The sequence below is a fragment of the Globicephala melas genome, chromosome 1 (genome assembly GCF_963455315.2).
Source record: "Globicephala melas chromosome 1, mGloMel1.2, whole genome shotgun sequence".
NCBI classification, from domain to species: Eukaryota; Metazoa; Chordata; class Mammalia; order Artiodactyla; family Delphinidae; genus Globicephala; species Globicephala melas.
The window spans coordinates 175,424,097-175,441,951 of NC_083314.1; the positions used below are offsets into that span (position 1 = coordinate 175,424,097).

Sequence of the window (17,855 nt, forward strand, 5' to 3'; positions counted from 1 at the left end):
CCAAGGCCCAAGATCATCCAGGAAGCCATCTTGGGAGAGGGCAGAGAAATCAGAAAGTTGCCATTTTTCTTAAGGGCAACGTGATTTTTCTCTCTCTCCCTCTCCCCCGCCCCCTCCCCGTCCCCCTCCCCCGCCCTTTCTCTCTCTCTCAGTGGGAGTCCCTGGAACCATCTTTTCTAAGGGCAAACAATTACTTTTTTTTAAGTCGTAGTTTCCATAAACTGCATATTATGCTTTTTCAAAATTCTGAAAACATTTTTATACCTCAACAAAGTGAAACAGGAGATAAAACATTGACCAGCTTAAACTGGTTTTGACTCCTTAAATAGGTTGATTAATCAAATCTTGAGGGTTTTTTTATAGAGACATTACTGCGCATGTGCAAGGCCGGAACCCACGTTTCCAGGATGACCCCGGAACCAAGAATCTTCAGTCTGCGGAACTCAAACAATAGAAATGTTGCCATCGGACCCCTTAACCAGCTGAAGCAAGAAGTCCTTCAGTAAGGAAAATCCGGCTTCCATCTGCCATAGTACCTTGTTTACCATATATGGACTGCTTTGAAAACTAGCCAATCAGCTTGTGCCAAGTTTGAAATGTCCCTAACCTCTTAAATTTTGCCCCAAACCCTGGCTGGGGAAGACAGATTTGAGCCCTGCCTCCTGTCTCCTTGCCGGTCGACCTCGCAATAAAGCTTTTTCTTTTCTCAAAAGCTGGTGCCATAGTATTGGCTTCTGTGCGCGCCAGGCAGTGAGCCCTTGCTCGGTGAGAATTTCTGGCGATCGCAAACGAACTAAGCTCCTGTGATCGCCTGGCTGAGGCACTGTAGCCTCCGGCTGGGTGTAGGCCCTCGTCACCGACCCTGAGTGGCCACCTAGACCCGATTTGTCTAGAGGCTCGGCTGTCGGGTTCCTGCTTCCCGCAGCAGCTGCGCTCCAAGCTCCTCCGCGCTACTTTCACTTTTGGGGAAAGAAACAGCTCCTGGATCTTTTGGGTGAGTAACCTCATTAAAACGCGCTTGTGCCTAAATTGTCTAATAACAATTATTAGACAATAAATGTCCAATCAGGATTGTGGGTTAGAGTCCCACTCTAAGGGAGACAGTATGAAAGGTTCAATCCGTTGTCTGGGAACTAAGATCCCACAAGCCGCACAGCGCGGCCAAAAAAAAAGTTATAACCACCGAGGTACCCAAAAGATCCGGTTAGAATCCCAGGCCTTTGGATTTCTTGGTCTATGTCTGACTGTTTTGTTTGTTAGGAATTGGCTAATAGGGTTAACTATTGGATGACCACCGAAAAACTTTATTGAATCTGTTTTATGTCATTTTGCTGTGGTCATCCTGAGAAAAAAATACTTCCAAGATGGGGAATGATAACAGCGTACCAGACGGCACTCCCTTGAAAAGTGTTCTTTGAGGTTGGTCAATGTTTACCTCTAATGATGAAAGAGGTATGGAAAAAAAGAAAATGATTTTCTTTTGTGACACTGCCTGGCCCAAATATCTACTGGAGTCAGGGGAAAAATGGCCCCCAAATGGGTCTTTGAACTATAATACTATTATACAGTTAGACTCGTTTTGTAAGAGAGAGAAAAAATGGGACGAAATCCCATATGTAGACTCATTTATGTCTTTATATAAGAGGAGAAATATGCATAAGGCATTTATTGATGAAATGATGGGTCAGAGGGAAGAACCTCACAAAAAGCCTGTTTTACCCGAGTCAAAGTCTAATGACGATCTAGTCCCTCCGTCTGCACCTTTTGCAGTAGCCGGACTGTGGGCACTTCCTACGGTAGCCCCTCCCTCAGCACCTCTTGTGGTTCCCGGGAATCCTGAAGGGGATCTTCCTGCAGGCAGTGCCAAGGCTTTTACCAGTCCTCCTAGGGCTGCTGGTCCGGCTCTGTACTCGCCCTTAGCAGATGGTCAACAAGGAATGGTCTACCCTCCCTGTACCCTCCAGGGTATTCAGTTTGGCCCAGGGAACACTCGACTGTAGGCGGGACAATTTCTGTTAAGGCAGGTCCCAGCAGGCTTGGATGACCAAGGCCAATCCAGAGCACTTGGAATCATGCATCATCGTTTATCAGTCATAGATTTCCTTAACTATAAAGCTAAAATGCCATCTTATCAAGATGATCCTAGGAATATGGAGAATCTCTTTACATATATTTTTGCTGTTTTTCATCCTAACTGGGCTGACATACAGACCCTCATGTGTATCCTACTCAGTCCAGAGGAACGCAGCATGATATTAGAGAAGGCCTTCCAGGAAGCCAAAAGGCTTCATGAATTAAAACCAAATAATCCAATCAGAACTCCAGCAAAGCAGGCCATCCCTGGAACTGAACCAGAATGGGATCCCAGTGACCCAGGGGATCAAGCAAGGCTGAATCATTATAAAGATTGTTTAATAACTGGACTGCAAAAAGGGGCAAACAGCTTCAAGAGGGTCCGGAATGTACAGCCAGGGCCTGAGGAGGGCCCATTCACCTTCCTTGAAAGGCTTTATGAGGCTTTCCGAAAATATACTGATATTGATCCGGAACACCCAGATGACATGGGACTGGTCAATTTAAACTTTATCGGTCAGAGTGCCCCAGATATAAGAAAAAACCTAGAACGACTGGAAGGGGGATCATGGACACCGACGTCTCAGTTGGTCCAGATTGCTTTTGAAGCGTTCAAAGGCCAATACGAAATTTGGGAGAAGCAGGAGCAATGCATCGAGCAATGCATCCTGAGGCAGGTTGCTCTGCTCAGCTGTAACCAGTCAAAACCCAGCAGGACGTCTGCAGGAGAGAACAGACGACCACGGGTAAGACCCTGGGGACCTCCAAAACCCAGCCGGAAAGGCCATCCATCTGTTGGGCCACAACAGTGTGCCTTTTGTAAACAGGAAGGGCACTGGAAAAGGGAGTGTCCCAAAAACAGACAGGGCCCCCTCTCCCCCAAGATAACATCCATTACTGGTGTATCTGGGGAAGTCTCTCAGAAACCTTTTCTACAATGGCTTGAATGTCATGTAGAGAAAACACATGTAAAGTACAGCTTTGTGTATGTGCCTGGATGTCATAGTCCCTAACCAGGGCAAGAGGTACTAACAAATTTAAATGACCAAGTGGGTTTCTCAGCAGAAAAAGTAGACACCAAAGTACTCCCAGGTCAAGACTGCGCCCTCCAAGCTGCGCCATTACAATTGGGAGACAAGCCTCAACCAGATGTCCCTGAAGAAATTCTTCAAAAGGTAAGAGCAGAAGTTTGGGCTGACGGGACACCAGGAAGAGCCAAGACGGCTGACCCAATAGTAGTAAAACTCCACCCAGGTGCCCAGGCTCCAAAGTTAAAGCAGTACCCTTTAAAGAGGCACCCAAAGGAAGGTATAAAGCCTCTGATAAACACTTTTCTTAAATGCCAATTAATCCGACCTTGTCAATCCCCGTATAACACTCCCATCCTACCAGTACAAAAACCTGGGACTGGAGATTATCGTTTTGTACAGGATTTGAGAGCTATCAACCAAATTGTAGAGGATGTACATTCGGTGATGCCAAATCCTTATACTTTGCTTACAACTTTATCTGGAGACTTTTGCTGGTTTACAATTCTGAACTTAAAAGATGCCTTTTATTGCATACCCCTAAGTCCTGAGTCCCAGGAACTGTTTGCCTTTGAGTGGAATGATCCAGAGACTAATATAAAACAGCAGTAATCCTGGACTGTACTTCCACAAGGATTTAAAAATGCCCCCACCATCTTTGTGGAGGCCTTAGCCAAGGACTTAAAGGATCTCCAATTAAATGAAGGAGTCTTACTCCAGTATGTGGATGATATATTTACTAAGCGCTAGTATAATTAAGGAAGCTTCAGACCAAAATACAATCTTCACTTTAAAGTTTTTGGCAGACCGGGAATATAAAATCTCCAAGGGAAAGGCACAAATTTCTCAACCAGCTGTAAAATATCTAGGAATTGAGTTATCAAAAGGAGAAAGAAACTTGCCAGATTGAAGGGAAGCACCCACCACCAGAAAGCAATTGAGAAGATTCTTAGGAATGGCTGGGTTTTGTTGTATTTGGATTCCTAACTTCGGACTTATAGTCAAACCTCTATATGAGTCTCTCAAAAGAAATGCCAATGAGCCATTAAGCTGGACTGCGAAATGCCAGGAGTCATTCCGTACCATCAAGGAGAAAATTTCAACAGCCCCAGCACTTGGTCCCCCAGACATTAGAAAGTTATTTGATCTTTTTGTGCATGAAAGACAGAGCATGAGTCTTGGAGTGCTAACTCAAAATTTAAATACTGCCAGAAGGCCAGTAGCTTACTTTTCCAAACAATTGGATGTTGTAACTCAAGGATGGCCAGTTTGCCTCCGGGCTGTGGCTGCAACCTGGGACCTTTTACAAGAAGCTGAAAAATTTACTCTGGGTTGTTCTACCACTGTGCACACCCCACATCGTGTGCAACTTTTACTTGAACCAAAGGGCCGATATTGGCTTACTTTGGGGAGACTGGGCAAATACCAGGCCATACTATTTGACAACCCAAAGGTAACATTAAAAGAAGTATCTGCTTTAAACCCAGCCACTCTGCTCCCCGGAAGAACCTGTTCACGATTGTACATGAAAACAGAAGAACCTGTTCACGATTGTATACAAAAAATTGAAGAAGAGTATTCTAGCAGACCTGACCTGACTGATCAGCCTTTAGAGAATCCAGATATGGAAATGTTTGCAGTCGGGAACAGCCTCATGGATCGTGGACTCCGAAAAGCTGGATATGCAGTGGCAACTCATCAGGAGGTCGTAGAAGCAGAAGCTCTCCCTCCAGTTACGTCTGTCCAGAAGGCAGAGCTCGTAGCCCTCAGGAGAGCCCTGCATCTTGGAGCTAAGAAAAAGGTAACCATTTATACTGCTTCTAAGTATGCCTTCTCTGTCATGCATGCACATGGGGCCATGTGGAAAAAGAGAGGTCAACTAACATCAGAAAAGAAAAAAATTAAACATGCAGAGGCGATACTGGCCTTATTAAACTCTGTTTTTAATGCCGGAAGAAGTAGCCATAGTACATTGCCCGCACCAAAAGACTGATAGCTGTATAGCTAAAGGAAATAGTTTGGCTGAACACGTAGCAAAACAGGCGACCAGAGCCAAACACCCTAGCACTCATTCAAAGTGTGGACCTGTCCCTGTTTAAGACTCAGCATTCAGAAATGGATCTAGAGAGAGATGATGATGGGGATTTCACACTGACTCTTGAGACATAGATGGTGATCAGTACCAAACAAACAAAGAAGGCTGGATATATAATGAACAGGGATTAGTGCTTATGCCCCAACATTTAATGGAAAGAATTATCACTCATCTACATCAAGGAACCCATTACGGGAAGGATGCAACCTATCATTGGCTACTAAAGTTTATTGTTAGTCCATAAATGCAAAGGACCATCCAAAAGGTAATACAAAATTGCCTGATTTGCACCAGAAACAATCCTAAAGCCGGGCCACCTCCAATATTCAAAGGAGTGCAAACCCGAGGGACAGAACCAAGAGATGCCTGGCAAATAGACTTTACTGTTATGCCAAGAGCCATGGGACATTATAGATATTTGCTGGTATTTGTGGACACCTTCACAGGACGGGTCAAAGCTTTTCTGTGCTGGAGAGAGAAATCTTCCTAGGTAAAAAGGCCTTACTAAAAGAAATTAGCCCTCATTTTGGGTTGCCTCTTTCCATTCAAAGTGACAGTGGAGGAGCTTTCATAGCCAAGGTAACGCAAGGGGTATCTGGGGCCCTCGGACTACAATAGAAGTTACATGCTTCATGGAGCCCTTATGACTGAAATGATGAATCATACCTTAAAAGAGACAATCACCAAAGTATGTTAAGAAACCAACTTCACTTGAGATAATGTCTTAACAGTTGTCCTGCCGAGGGTAAGAGTAGCCCCTAGAAGCAAGCGCCACTTGAGCCCTTATGAAATGTTAACAGGAGACCCTTCCTTAAGACTAAGTATTATTGCTGTCTTGAAAGTGATCTCATTGTAAAAGAAGTAGATACTATAAAATGTGTACAGTCCCTTGGTGCTATCTTATTTTCTGTATATAAATATGCCTCTAGCCAATTACCATTTCCTGCAGACATTCCTGTGCACTGCATAAGCCCAGGGAATTGGGTCCTCCTCAAACTTGGAAAAATGACTGCCCTGAGGATCAACTGCAACCCAAGTGGATTGGAGCCTATGAAGTCCTTCTGGTTACACATTCTTCAGTAGAGCTGAAAGGAGTTAAACCTTGGATACACCCCTCCAGAGTAAAAATAGTACCCATTTCTAACCAGCACCCCCCTTGTCCCCTTTACAGTTCCCAAACAGGGCACGCTCTCCATGGACAGGAGGAAGTAGGAGGACCCAACCTTCCTAACACTAGAGGGGCCTGGAAACCCACTACTGATTTCTCGGCCCCTAATTACACTTGTAAACCCTTAACTGAACTTAAGTTACTTTTCACATAGAAACAGGACAGCTAAGTCTCCACCTGGTCAGGAAGAGAAGACGAGGACATCTTGAAAGTAGACAGCTCCACCTAGAAGTCTGGACCAGGCTGATATAAATCCAAATTCAGTCACTAAGAATGTTAAAAATAACATGTTTTCACTGGTTCCCAAAGAATAAGGTCTGTTTCTGGAGGACTGTTAAAATTAGGAATCATAGTTCTGTGTATCATGGGGTTAATCTTTTTACTCACCAAATTTTTTACTTATTGTCTATCTCATATATTTAAAAAGGCCTCCCCCACTCACATGTTGATTGCCCAAGACTTAAGCGTTCAAAGTGGGACTCGTGAATATTTACAATCAAGTGCAAAAACAATTTCATTCCTCTTATAAAAATCTATGCCCCTTCTCAGCAGGAAGCAGCTAGAGCGGTCGTCGCCCTATTTCCCTTAAGATTGAGGAATGTACAAAGTAAAAGGGGGGCACTAAAACAGCACATAAAATATTGACCTGCTTATCCTGGTTTTGTCTCAAATAGGTTGTTGACTAATCAAATCTTGAGTTATTCTACAGAGACAGCACTTCCATGTGCAAGACAGGAACCCATGTCTCCAGGATGACACCAGAACCAAGAATCTTCAGTCTGCAGAACTCAAACAATAGACATGTTGCCACTGGAGCCCTTTACCAAGCAAGAAGTTCTTCAGTAAGAAAAATCCAGCTTCCAGCTGCCCAAATAGCTTGATTCCAATCAGCTTCTGACTGTCAACACTAGCCAATAAGCTTGTGAAATTCTTCTAACTTACATTTTGCCCTGAACCCTGGACAGGGAGACAGATTTGAGCCCTGCCTCCTGTCGGTTGACTCACAATAAAATGCTTTCTTTTCTTAAAAGCTGGTGCCATAGTATTTGCTTCTATGTGTGGTAGACAGTGAGCCCTTGCTTGGTAACAAAAGGATGAAAAATATCCACTGATGCATAAAACATTTTCTTATTTCTATCTGGTAGAGTGAAAATGATTACAGTATTTCCTGCTCATAAAGCAGTATTCCAAGCATCTATTAACACTAGTTTATATCCTTGAGGTGAAAACATTAGTTGTTTTATCAACATTAGTTGATAAAATTGCACCTGAGCTGGATGACCAGAACTGGTGAAATTCTCCTGAGTCTTTAATGACAGATACGTACATTAACTTCGAAAGTTACTTTATGTGTCTTCCTAAACAATGTTCTTTTTTTTTTTTTCTACAGTATAGAATTGGAGACCCTGGACTTTAAAGTTCAACTTTGGATACTTCCAACTTTTTTTTTTTTTTTGCGGTACGCGGGCCTCTCACTGCTGTGGCCTTTCCCATTGCGGAGCACAGGCTCCAGACGCGCAGGCTCAGCAGCCATGGCTCACGGGCCCAGCTGCTCCGCAGCATGTGGGATCTTCCTGGACCGGGGCACGAACCCTCATCCCCTGCATTGGCAGGCGGACTCTCAACCACTGCGCCACCAGGGAAGCCCTGGACACTTCCAACTTTAATATGCTGTGTGATCTTATGGAAGTTGCTTAGGATTTCTGTGCCTCAGTTTCCCCAAGTGTAAAAAAAGATAATAATAATAGCTCCTTCAAAGGTAGATTGTAAGGATTAAATGAGTTACTATGCTAAAAAGCTTAGGAAAATGCTTAACCCATAGTAAGAGTTCTAAAAATTAGCTATTATCATTATAGAGGTGTCTTGCCTGCCTTAAGAAGACTTATAATTCTCACTTCTCTAGTTATCCTTTTTTCCCCAAAACACAAAAGCAGGAGGAAAAGCAAACACCTTGTGATTTTATTCTCACTGACATGTTCCTGTAGGCCTCTCAGTATTAAAACCATATCATTCAGTAGTGTTGCATTTGGCTACTATAATCAAGTTATCTGACTTAGAGTGGGTTTTTTGAATGGGTTTTTTCTTGTGTTATTAGCATGCCATTAATCTTTCTTTTTTTTAAATAAATTTATTTTTGGCTGCGTTGGGTCCTCCTTGCTTCGTGCAGGCTCTCTCTGGTTGCGGTGAGCAGGGGCTACTCTTCATTTTGGTGCGCGGGCTTCTCATTGCAGTGGCTTCTCTTGTTGCGGAGCATGGGTTCTAGGCATGTGGGCTTCAATAGTTGTGGTGCACGTGCTCTAGAGTGCAGGCTCAGTTGTTGTGGTGCACAGGCTTAGTTGCTCCGCGGCATGTGGGATCTTCCTGGACCAGGGCTCGAACCCATGTCCCCTGCTTTGGTAGGCGGATTCTTAAGCACTGCACCACCAGGGAAGTCCACCATTAATCTTTCTAAAGTGACAATTTCCTGTTGAGAAATGTTGCCATTTGTATTCCTAATGATTATTATAAATTGCAGTCATGTATTAACTCTGACTAGTCTTTATTTAAAGTAACATGCTTACTAATTTTCTGGTTTCATGACTTCCTGTCTCTGGAATATCAGTCATCTCTGAGTCTGTCCTCAGTCCACTGTTTTTACCTAGATGCTCATGGTGTAAGCCACCCACTGTTGGAGACTCCCAAAGTTGATTTACAGCCCTGAATTGACCCGGTGTTTCCGATTCATATAGCTAGGCTTCTTATTGGCACTTCACATGGCTATTCCACTAGCAGCTCAAATACTCTATTCTAAAATATCACTAATACCGTTAACGGCCTGACCAACTTCAAAGATGAAAGATTTTGTCTTGGGCTTCCCTGGTGGCGCAGTGGTTAAGAATTTGAGCCTGTGCTCTAGAGCCCGTGAACCATAACTACTGAGGCTGCATGCTACAACTACTGAAGCCCACGTGCCTAGAGCCCATGCTCTGCAACAAAAGAAGCCACTGCAATGAGAAGCCCGTTGCACTGACCACGCTCACCGCAACTAGAGAAAGCCCGCACGCAGCAACAAAGACCCAATGCAGCCAAAAATAAATAAATAAATAAATTTAAAAAAAAAGATTTTGTCTGTTCACTCTCTGGAACTATATTTACTTTGAATATATCCTCCCGTGAACTCATTCTTTTAAGTAAATTATCCTAACTGAGCCTTGGCAGCAGAAAGGTGGATGAGACCATCAATCAGTCATCACCTATGTCTAGTTTTCCGTAATTGCAAGTCATGAAGTCGTTTTAGGCTTTGTAGTTGCAGTATGTTACCAGCGGAGGGAGACAGTTTATTACAATTGTGTTACATTTGGCAATGAGCCTTACTTAACAAAGGAATTTGCTGGGCATTTTTTTAAAATTGTTTCTGATATTCTCCAATTATCTTTTTAAAAATTAATTAATTTATTTATTTTTGGCTCCGTTGGGTCTTCGTTGCTGCTCGTGGGCTTTCTCTAGCTATGGCAAGCGGGGGCTACTCTTCATTGTGATGTGCAGGCTTCTCACTGTGGTGGCTTCTCTTGGTGCGGAGCACGGGTTCTAGGCACGTGGGCTTCAGTAGCTGTGGCACGCGGGCTCAGTAGTTGTGGCTCGTGGGCTCTAGAGCACAGGCTCAGTAGTCGTGGCACACGGGCTTAGGTGCTCCACGGCATGTGGGATCTTCCCAGACCAGGGATTGAACCTGTGTCCCCTGCATTGGCAGGTGGACTCTTAACCACTTCACCACCAGGGAAGTCCCATGGTGGGCATTCTTAAGACTGAATCTACTAAGAGACCAGAAAGATATCTTGGAGCTCGATTGAGCTCGTTTCCTTTGCAAAGGAAATAGCTTTTCTTCCACTAAATGGATAATCAAGAGGCCAGCCCTAGTTAATCACATAGGCCTCCTGGGCAAGTCCCTTCCTCATCTGTAAAATGAGGGGATGGAACCAAGTAAGGTCTAAAATTGAGGAAGTGGTGGAAGTTTCTTCCTCCAGGGGGAGAGCCCCAAAAGTTGAGGCAGTGGCATAAACAGGCACGGGCAGAGACCCTAAAGCATGAGCTTCTCTTTCTTGTGAAATATGTTTGTTATACCCTTCATGTTTGGGGCTTAGTGATTTGCACTCAGACCTGCAGGTACCTTTGATCTATCACGTGAAACACTCTGGTATGTGATAGGAATATAAGAGCAAAGCCCATAGTGAGAAGACTTTCCATCTGATTTCCAAGGTGGGGCTATGTAGACAGTTAAATAAATGGCAAAACCTACCAGTATTTAAAATGTACATGCCCGTTGAGCCAGCAATTGCATTTCTAGGAAATTTCCCTGTAGATACATTGGCTCATATGCAAATAAAATTATGATGCTATTCATTGCTGCTTTGTTTATAATCACAAAAGACTGGAAACAAATGTCCATCCCTAGAGGATTCATTTTAAAACTATATGGTCGGGCTTCCCTGGTGGCGCAGTGGTTGAGAGTCCACCTGCCGATGCAGGGGACACGGGTTCGTGCCCCGGTCTGGGAAGATCCCACATGCCGCGGAGTGGCTGGGCCCGTGAGCCATGGCCACTGAGCCTGCGCGTCCGGAGCCTGTGCTCCGCAACGGGAGAGGCCACAACAGTGAGAGGCCCGTGTACCGCAAAAAAAAAAAAAAAAAAAAACAAAACTATATGGTCCAGCCATGCAAAGGAATAGAATGAATTGTTAACTTAGATGGTTCTAAATAAACTGACATTAAATGATCTCGAAGAACTATAGTTAAGTTTAAACAAAAAGCAAGATCCAGAGCAGTGTGTATAGTCGGCTGCTGTTTGTAGGCTTATCTATTTATATGTGTATGTGTGTGTTTGTATATGCATCTCTGGAAAGATACAAGGGACTTGTAACAGTGGTCACTTTGGTGGAGAGGCAAGGTTTACCAGGTAGCTGGGGGGACTGGTAGGATGGACTTAATATTTATTATATGTCCTTTTGTACCTTTTGACTTTTGTTTTATGTACATATATTATTTATTCTAAATAAGTAAGAGCATAAGAAATGAATTTCAGTAATGGATTGTGGGGATGAACTCTGCATAATACTTATGAGAGAGACCATAGCCACTCCTCTCATCCTAGCCTTATATCTTGTCCCCGTACCTCCAGCCATGTCCCAATCTGTCTTCACACTGCAGAGAGATTGTGCTAAAACACCATTTCATCACATATCCTCTTTGCCCCCCAATCTCCATGACCTAGGAGGTAATACCCAGTTTTCTTCCTGATATTCCAGGCCGTATATAAACTGACCTCAATCTTATGTCCTGTTGTTTGTCAGAAGCAACATTGTGTAGAGTTCAATAGCAAAGGCTTTGAGGTGAGACCACCTGCGTTCAAACCCTACCCATGACCATGAGTTGAGTCACTTAATCCCTGGGTGCTTCAGGTTCATCATCTGTAAAATAAGCTCAACAATGGCACTTACTTAGCAGTATTTGGTACATAATGAGAGTATACAATATACATCGACTGTGATTATTATTAAAGACTTTGCTTTAATAATAATACTTTTGTGCTTATGACAATTGATAATTTTATATTGGCTTATTTATTTGTTTATTGTCTGTCTCTCCCAGTAAACTGTTGGGCTCTCCATGAGGGCAGGGACTTTGTTGTTTTATTTAAAAGTACATTGCTGTACATACCACATGGCTTGGCACATATTAGGTGCTCACTAAATATTTGACTGAATGCCCTCTTAGTTTTCAAATTCCCAGTTCATTCATTCTTTCATCCATTTAACAAATATTTAGCGAGTCCCTACAGGGTGCCAGTCTCTATAATTATGTGATAAAGCATTGAACAAAACAGACAAAAATCCCTGCCGTCCTTGAGCTAGGAGATTCAGGGTGGAGTGGTTTCTGTATTTGAACCTGTTCTAACATAATCTAGCAGTTCCAAACCTAACTGGACATCAGAATCCCTGGGGAGCTTTAGAAGAAGTCTGAGTCAGTGTCTAAAGTGAGCCCTGCAACCTGCATTTTTTTATACAAGTAAGATTTTATTTTTGTCACTGTTAAGAGTCTGAATTTTAAACAGATTCTTGGACTCATGACTCATATTAGTTGGCTCATTCAACTTTAGTACCTATCTCACCCCCAGTAGCTTTTCCAGAACTACTACCTTCATCATGAAACTCCATGAGTTTTCCCAGTTCAAACTTGAACTTCTTCAGCATTTTTACTTTATTGTCTATTTATTTTTATTAAAAATTTTTTTATTGAAATATAGTTGATTTACAATGTTGTGTTAGTTTCAGGTGTACAGCAAAGTGATTCTATTATACATATGTATATATATCTGCATTTTTACTTTTCTAACAAAGACATCATGGAGTGGATAATTAGACTGGTGAGCCTCATGTCTTTTCCAATGCTGTCTGGAATCAACTTATTGACAATTTCTATCTAGTCATTTGTCTGCATCATCTTCTGGATTTGTCAGACCCGTTGGTGCTGAGCGTAAGAGGTCTTCTGAATTTGATTGTTGCATTTTTTTAGTAAAGCCAAGAGAGAATAGACAAGCAAATAACCATTGGTAGTCTTGACATCAACATGAGTTTCAATCACGATCTGCTGTTTTTTTGACCATGGAGCTCCTTTTGTCACAGGTATGATCCATGCCATGGAAATTAAGCAGTTTTTCCCCTGAACATCTTCAGTAATCAGCTTGAATTTTTTTAATGTAACTTCATCATTCTGCAGATCAGGAAGGCTCACTTCAAAAACAACAACCCCTGAGGCCATCAGATGGGATTTTGGTTCCCAGAGGTTTTTTTTTTTTTTTTTAAGATTTTTTTGATGCGTACTATTTTTAAAGTCTTTATTGAATTTGTTACACTATTGCTTCTGTTTTATGTTTTGTTTTTTTGGCCATGAGGCATGTGGGATCTTAGCTCCCCAACCAGGGATCAAACCCCCACCCCCTGCATTGGAAGGCAAAGTCTTAACCACTGGACTGCCAAGGAAGTCCCCCCGGAGTTCTTATGACTAGTGTTTTTCCAATATTTCTTATATTGAACATAGCTGGTGCTTTCACAACATACCAATCTTTCTTAGAAAACAGATCAACCACTTTCTTCTTGGTACCCTTTTTGCTGCTATTCATAAGGTGCTTGTTCTTGCTGACCTCCGTGGTACTGTTCAGAGAGCCAAAAGGTGGAGCCTGCATTTTTAAAAGGAAGTGCTCAAAAGCTGGTCCAGTGTTTCTAACATTGAGTCTACAGGGTACTTGGGGGTCAGGGTGGTGGGGTTCACAAGTTCTATGACAATTTTTAAGCTTGGGATTTTTAATGATACAATTTTAATATTTATTTATATTTATAATTGCCAAGTTTCTCTTTTGCAGTGATATTTCCTAACTGAAAGTCTTGAGTTTCTTAAATCAGTGTTTCTCATACTGGGATTCCATGAGTGTTTACCCAGGGGTCTTTGCATTATTCAAGTTTGTGGAACACTGATCTAGTGCTTTCTAGTGTGAGATTGACCCAAGTTTGTTCAATAGCATCTTGCCTTCCCAACTTGAGAGCAGACCTGGGTTCTGGCCCAGCCCTATGTCCTAAGAGATGTCCCAGAAGGTCCACTTTACCCAGGGTGGTGGGCTGGCAGCTCAAGGTTGCTTCATTTTTGGGTGCAAGGGATGAAGACTGAAGCCCTTGGGCTCTGTATCTCTGGCATTTCCTTAGACCACATGCTGTGCAGGTAATTCACGGAGGTTCTCACCTACACACCAGGCTGCTCCCTTGGAAGGGGGATTTTGCTGGAACCAGTGATAGTGATACTGGAAAGTACAAGAGCTTGGGAACCAGAAGCGCCTGAGTTCAAATCCTACCTTCCCCCCCAACTCCCCAGATATGTGGCTTTGGGAAAATAACTGATATATCCCGCACCTCAGTTTCCTCATCTGAAACATGCAGCTAGTAACAAGTCACACAATGGTTGGTACACAATTATGGGAGGCTTCGGTTGCATAACCAAGGCACTGAGTTTCTCTCCTTCAGTTGATATCAAGAGCGCTTGTGCTCATCGGGCCCTCGGAGTACACATGAATTAATTCCTGGTCTAACATCTATCATAGACTCAAGCCGTTGGGAAAACTGCTCGGTTGTCCCTAGCAGCGCAGAGGAGGGTGAGTGCAGTTCTAATGCCGTTTGTAGGCACCCGAAGAAAGCGGGCGCGGAAGCGCGAGGTTTCCTCACTCCAGCTTGGCTCCCCCAGGCGGCGTTCCAACCTCGGAGAATCTCCGGGGACCAGGGGGGTGGGGGGTGGGGGGTGGGGGCGGCGGGCCGCGCCGTGTACCTTCCCAACATGGCGCCGCCCATAGGCCGCCTGCCGCGGTCCCACCGCACTGACGTGTGTGCGCGCGCGTGTGTCCTGTGTGCCGGTCCCCGGCGCATGCGCGCTCCGTGTGGTCTTCTCCCGGCCAGAGCAGCAGGAGCGGCGGCGGCGGCGGTGACGGCGGCGGAGGCGGCTGCGGCGTTAGAGCGGAGGAAGATGGCGGCTCGGAGCGGCTGGGTGTCCCGCCAGCTGTGAGGAATCCCGAGTGCGGCAAGCGCGGCCTGGGGTGGAGCGCCTCTGCTCAGATCCTATCCCCGGCTCCCTCACCTTCTTCGCCAGCGGAGCGTACCCGAGAGCGTGGCGCTGGCTGGGCCAGGTGAGGCCTCTTCCTCTCCCGGGGCCGCGGCGGGGAGCTGGCGGCTTATGCCCTTTATGCCACGGGTCCGGCGCAGGCCCTGCACCCCGCGCGGGGGTCGGTGCCGGCTGGCCTGGGGGCCTTGCTGTAGTCATTCTCGGCCTCCCCGGGTGAGGCAGGGCGGAGAACCCCTTTCCAGGCAGCCCTTGGGATGGGGGCGAACCCGGCCTCTCCCCTCTAGCACGGCGGTTTTCGTCCCCGCACCGGAGCCACGAAAGGGTGTGTGGCCAGTGTAAGGATGGCTTTGGGGTGTCAAATTATCTTCCACCCCACCCCCAAATCTTTAACGCCTTTTGAGAGGAGCCGGAGTTCGGTGCCCTCCAAAATTGGGGCTGCGGCGAGGGGCCAGCATCTCTGAAGCTGCAAAAGGAAGATTTTGGAATTGGCTTAAAAAATGAAACACAAGCAGCCTTTCCTACCCCTTAGTTTTTTGAGTGTTCCCCCAGTGAGGTAGGAACTGCGGATCTCCTTGATTGAGACAGCAGCCCACGTTGTGACCGTGGAAGGCTTCTGGTGAGAATTGGTGCAAAGGGAACCGTGGAGGGTGGGAACCAATTTGTAAACGAAGAAAAAAACAGTCGTAAGATCTTGATAGTGTCTGGAAAGTAACTTCGGGGCTAATGAAGTCCTCTCGATCCTTTGAAACCTTTGGATTGTTGAGATTCGGAATACCCAATTGCTTTTGTCTGTTAATCTCCCGAATTTTATTAGGAAAATAAAAGCTTCATTTCTCAATTGCCAAAGTCTTTGGACTTTTCTGTGGTGGGATTCCTACTGCTCAGCGTGAAGATTCAGACACATTACCAGTTCTCGCTTGCTGGCAGGGACATTGTACTATACTTACCCTTTTTGAGAACAACTTTTGTTGTTGTTGTTCAAATGCTAATTTGGAGACTTTGTTTCTTTCAAGTAGGGAAGCCGGTTTGAAGCCTTGTGGTCTCGTCCTTGAGGAATGAAGGCTTCAGTTGCAGTTGTGCTACGGGGAATTGTTGAGGAGACAGCATTGGCTTGGGCACACCAAATACCTTTTATAACTTAAATTTGTGTTTAAGAATGATGACGTCATGGATTTAAAGGGACAAGGAAAATTTGAGAGGAAATAGCATCAGTTAGAATTGAACATTTAAGATTCAGTCTATAGCTTTTACAGTGAATAGTGGTGCTCTGTTTCAGATCCCTAATTTTGAGCGTATTCATGTGTATAATCTGATTGGTTTCCTTTCTGTTGTATGTTGTCATTTTACATCCTGTAACTGTTTGCTTTTTACAAGCCCAGTATGAATATATTACTTTATCTACATTGACCTATGGGTGTTTTGTCTGTTTCAAAAAGCTTTTAATTGTTAAAATGACAACTGTTTAGTTTAATAGTAGCTAATTTTTTGACCATTTTTGTCTTTTCTTAAAGCCTTTTCCATAGAGATTTGTACATTTTCTTAGTGCCTTTGCTAAGGACATAAACCTAAACCAACAACTTCTCCATTTTAGACAACTGGAGAGCCACTCTCCATTTCAATTTGCTAATAAAGAGTCATGAAATTAATGCAGTGAAACATCCTGGTGGTTTGACATTATACTTCTTGGCATAATGTGTTGCATTGTTGTGCTAAATCATCATCAGATATTGATGCACCTTCATGACATCCATGACATCATTCACTCTCCAGCATTTTGCTTTTTGCAGTTTCTTGCCTTCTCAGAGTCACAAAGAAAGAGGATCAGGAAAAATAGCTTAGGATGCTTCTTAAATGTCTGATTTCTAGAAGAGCCTTCTCTAACACCACTTTATATAGTTAAAACCCTTCTGTAGGACTCAGAGCTGTGTAATTGCTACCCATTGTGAAAATGCTAGCAAAACCTCTAGGTTTTACAAGAATATTGAGGTCCCAAGGAGAAGTTATCTCAAAGATGAACAAATACGCAATTATCTTTGTGATTTCAGGGTTGTTTTAGTCTATATAAAACTAGAAGCCATTTGTTAAATATTGCCCTTCCCACTTCACAAGATTGTTAATGTGAAGCAAAAGAGTAATGTTTGTGAAAGTGCTTTGTAAAATAGAAGGTGAATGTAAGATTGATTATTCAATAACCAGTTTTATGAAAATACCTATTGAGAGCCCTCTGTGTGTTGGACATTTTGGGAAGTAGGTACTGATGATTCTAACCGTTTTTGGTCTCAAGTTGCCTGCAGTCTGGTCGGGGAGCCAGACTGAGAAACTAGTTAAATATATTGTAGTGTAAAAAATGCACTGAATGCAACCAAGGGAGTCAAGGAAGGCTTCTCAGAGCCAGGATGTCTTTCCCCAACCTTTCCTGTTATTCTGCAGAAAAATATGCCTTTTGTGAGCAACCTGCTTTTTATAAAAACTTAAAAATTTTCTGTCACAAGTTCTTTTCCTCTTTTATTCATTCATTGTCATGACACTTCCCACACAGTATGCCCCAGTTATGGTTTCTGCATTCTCAAAAATCCACCAGAGTCTTGGGAGAACCTTTTTGAGAGTGAGTCATATGCACAGGCAATAAACACAAACATTGCAGCTGCAGTTTCAAATATCTCCGATTACTAAGTGGTGACAGCTCTAGAGTGGTGATGCTTTTATTTTTGTTTTGTAAACTGGCACAAGAAGTACTGTATGATTTGAATTTGATCACATTCAGTTAATAAGTGTTTAGTTGTCAGTCCCTTAGAATGTTGACTGTAAGTGATTATTAGTACTGTCTCCGGTCTCCCAATAATAAATAAAACAAG

General features: G+C 43.7%; 1 protein-coding gene and 1 pseudogene across 2 annotated transcripts in view; one reads left to right on the forward strand and one right to left on the reverse strand.

Annotated features, from left to right (window-relative positions):
• The first annotated feature begins 379 nt into the window (after positions 1-379).
• FBXO42 (F-box protein 42) overlaps positions 380-17,855 on the forward strand; it is a 113,395-nt gene continuing 95,919 nt past the window's right edge. Inside the window, exon 1 of one of the 2 annotated variants that reach the window (XM_060310617.2) lies at positions 380-994. The gene's annotated coding sequence lies outside the window, so the exon portion shown is untranslated. Of the gene's footprint in view, positions 995-14,806; positions 15,065-17,855 lie in introns of those variants that run through there. The other variant, XM_030877198.3, reaches the window with a different exon arrangement.
• On the reverse strand, positions 12,444-14,720 carry LOC132593975 (small ribosomal subunit protein eS1-like; annotated as a pseudogene).